Source organism: Emydura macquarii, unplaced genomic scaffold (genome assembly GCF_026122565.2).
Source record: "Emydura macquarii macquarii isolate MOO-44397 ecotype Brisbane River unplaced genomic scaffold, CSIRO-AGI_Emac_v2 contig_2206, whole genome shotgun sequence".
In the NCBI taxonomy this organism is placed as follows: domain Eukaryota; kingdom Metazoa; phylum Chordata; order Testudines; family Chelidae; genus Emydura; species Emydura macquarii.
The window spans coordinates 1-3,905 of NW_027132343.1; the positions used below are offsets into that span (position 1 = coordinate 1).

At 39.3% G+C, this 3,905-nt stretch overlaps 1 long non-coding RNA gene across 1 annotated transcript; it reads left to right on the plus strand.

Annotated features, from left to right (window-relative positions):
• Positions 1–1,487, plus strand: LOC137160945 (uncharacterized). The gene is made up of 2 exons (XR_010922008.1): positions 1–49; positions 1,042–1,487. It is a non-coding gene; the product is annotated as an uncharacterized lncRNA (long non-coding RNA).
• The last annotated feature ends 2,418 nt before the right edge of the window (positions 1,488–3,905 follow it).

Consider the following 3,905-nt stretch of genomic DNA (forward strand, 5'->3'; position numbering starts at 1 on the left):
AGGAGGATCTAATGGAAAGAAGAATGGGGTAGACAAAGACACTGAAAAGGTAAAGAATGTCAATGCAAGCTAAATCAGCAGAGGGTTTATAAGAAAGCAAGGTTAATGACTATGTAAACACATGGTTCTCTACTAACAGACAGTTTTTCATTTTCAAATGTTTAAGACGTTTGAACAATTAAAGTACTTTTGCAATACAGATTACAGGTTTTTCACTAATTCTGAACTGGCTTCTATGTATTCATTTTGGGCTACAAAATAAACAGAGTGGGGAACTGCTTTTGTAGCACAAAAGCAATCACTGTCAAATTTTAAAATACCCATTAATTCTCCTGAAAGTATGGAGAAGTTCTTTTTCAGTTTATGTAGTGACATCTTATAGTTTACTATTTCCAACCAGTTTTATCTCATCCATGGAGGATATTATCTACTGCAATCAAACCACTAACCACTTCTCTAGCCAAAAGTAAGCAATTATGGGTTGAAAAACTAATAGTGGCAAAGGACAAATATCTTTACTTTTAACTTAAACTGATATTAAATGTTTTAAGTCTTGAAATTGTTCAATGCATTGAGACAAACTCTTAAAGAACGAAAAACTGTCAATTGTGTGCTAAGTTAGCAGGAAGTAAGCTACTGATTTTAATTGTTCTCCCCAAAATGTTGGCTGTGTTAATAGAACATCAACAGCCTAAGTGGGGAATGGAGAAGGAACTCAAAGTTAAATTATGTTATGCAGTTCTCTAGTTATGAATTTTTTAAAGAGAATGGTGTTTAGTACTATGAGCTCTTCACTGTATCTAACCACAAAAGCACAAATACAATTTAACATTATGGCATTTTCCCCAAGCCAGATTGAGGTGTACTGAGCTCAATATTGCTCCCCTGTCCTCCCATTCCCATTTCATTACAATCAACCTGCCCTACTGAGATAATAGCAGCACGGCACATGGTATGTAATTGGTACAGAGGGTGTGACTTCAAATATTTTATATGTACATTGTTTGGCGCAATTTTGCTCAATTTCATTCTCCATTCCAGGCATCAAAGCCTCCAAGAATTTGAGATAAATTTTCTGCTCCGAGAGCCAAAGCGGCGTTTTAGCTTACCACTCAGTATCAGTGGTCTCTGGGCTGAAGCAGTAGTTTTCACTAGCTACAACGGCACCAGCATAGTCGCTACTGAGACAAGAATGGATTCAGACCTTACCATAAAGACTGGACCTCAATAACCTAGAAGGACTAGAATGAATTTAGTTAATATCCTAAATACTGGTACCACCCCTGTTAATTGAAATATCTGCACCTATTGATAAAGTTAAGTAATTCCATTTAGCTTACAATCATCATGGTAATATAATGCTAGTGTGACATGCTATACTCCGTGTACACTCTTATGGTGTGATCTGTGCATCATTCATGTTCATCCTCATAGTGTAACTGTGTATTGTTTAATGCAAAGTATGTCATGCAAGGTGTTTTTGGAATGCTCATGACATACTGAACATTATTGTTGTGACAGTCTGCTTCTTGCAGTGTCACATGCGTAGTTATGAAATTCTGCTATGTCATATCCCCAAATGTGTCTCTCACATGGCTTGAATAGACCCAGGCAACCACAAAGCGGAGTGAGAGGTCACGCCTTGCTGAGAAACCATGCCAGACATGGCTGATCACCTGACCCCAGGGGTTGATGAGGAAACACGTTAAAGGCAGAGACGTTTTGTCTGGGGGGGGGACTCTCTCTTGCAATCCACCTGTGAGACAAAATCAAGACAAAATGCCCACAGGGGGAGAGCCTGGTTAGGGGCCTACCAACCAGCCTGTGGTAAGATCAAAGACTGTAAGGCTACTGAGGTGTTAAGTTTAGTTTAGTATGCGATTTGCTTTATTTTCTTCAGCATCATATCTGACACTCATTATTCTGGCTTATAATCACTTAAAATCTTTCTGTACTTAATAAACATGTTTTTATCTAAAGCAGTGCTTGTGGTTTGAGAGTGTTTATAGAGGCTTCCTTTAGAATGACAGAGCTGGCGCATATCAATTTCTTTGATAAATTGACTAACCAATGATCTTGCAGAGTCCAGTGGGCAGCACTGAACTCTGTAAGACGGCAGTTGTAGGGTTGCATCTGGGACTGGGGTTGTTGGCTGAGGGTCACACCATTGCATGACCCCATGAGCGACTGGCCGCCGGAAGCACTCATTCACTACGTCAGGGACCACTGGCTTGCAGACGGCTGGACATGGCTCACCCTGGAGTGGGGGTTCACACTCAGTGGAGGGATTGGGATGACACAGTGATATACCAGTCCAGACTGCAGAGGGAAACGTCACCGCTAGGTCTCAGCTCTATTATTGATGCTACTCATTAAGCCATGGTACCCTTTCAGTATGCTGCAATATTTAAAGGAGCTCATACTACAATAACATGGCACTTCTGTTTTCTGCTGAGATCCTTTACCATAGCCAGTACTCTAATAAGTGCTTTTCTGATTAAAATACAACTGAAAGTCTGCAACAGCTGTAGCAGTACCTCACCACAAGATAGCACCACACATGGGAAGGAGCAGGTGGAGCAATGCACTCTAACCATTTCTGTCCCCTGCAATATAGCTTTATGTTTGCTCTGTAGGAGAGTACTGAGCGGTGAGAGGCTGGACTGTTATTCTGACCAGCTCAGCTGAGGATAAAGGAATAAAACCAGTCACCCTCAGGAAAGTGTTTTACGTTTGGATTTGATAACATTTCTTCTCCCCCCTTCCCTCCAACTATGCAATTTTATTTAATTCCTCACCAGCTAAAATCTCTTCTACTTTTCAACCCTACAAATTAGGTAGCACGGATGTTGTCAGTAATGCTGTCTTCACCAAATACAGAAGGAAACACTTGCTCTTAGGAGGTGGTAGGGTTTACCTTCCTTCCTTTTATTACTATCACTCAGGGCTGGTATATAGTCTCAGACACTACTGTGGTCCTTTGAAGGACTAGGATATGAAGACAGAATGCATGGCAGAAAAATGGAGATGGTGCTTTGAAATATATCAGTACTACTAGGATAATGTTCACTTCCATTTGTCCTTTGCAGTTTTATATCACCTTTAATCAAAAGGCTGAGTTCTAGATAACCTGTTTTATAACATGGTAATAAAATGTCAACTAGGCATTTAGGTCTATTTCTGACACAATATTTTAATAAAGTGTGCTTAGGAGGGGAGGGGAGGGGAGAATCAACAACTCACCTGATATGTAGATAGTCTTTCCATCACTTCGCTGTCCAAGGGAATTGGTCACCTTGCAGACATAAGTCCCAGCATCATTATAAGTCAATGGACTGTTGAAATGCAGAGTATTGTTTAAGGATATTAGACCTTCAGGCCATTGCCCATCCAACCTGAATTAGACAATATTTACAGGCAGTTTAAGCAGTCTCAGAATTTACACAATAAAATTTAAATGCAACATGTATTAATTCCAAAAGTTCAACTATAATTATCTTATGTTTACTATAACTTGCTCTGTGGGATGCAATTATTTTGTTGTGATAGTAAAGCCCTTTCACTTAAAGAAAAAAATGTCAATGTCAAGCCAATTTGTTTGGTTCTATACAAGTCTGTTGGAAGTGAGTCTTTTTCTGCTCTTCTGCAGGTTTCTAGGCTGTAAATAAATCTTCCTTTTTGAAGTAATGATTGATGGACATGTTTTCCAAAGACCATATGACTATTAGAAGAATGAGCAATCTTAAGACAACAGACCAAGTTAATCACTGGTTTAGCTCCAAACCATGTCAGTGGAATTAATGTAAGGAATACCGTGGCCTGAAACTAAAGAAAAGTTGGTCAAATTTTTAATAAGACTTCTCACTAGTAACAAAATGGTTTTACTGGCAGTAGCACAATTTAAC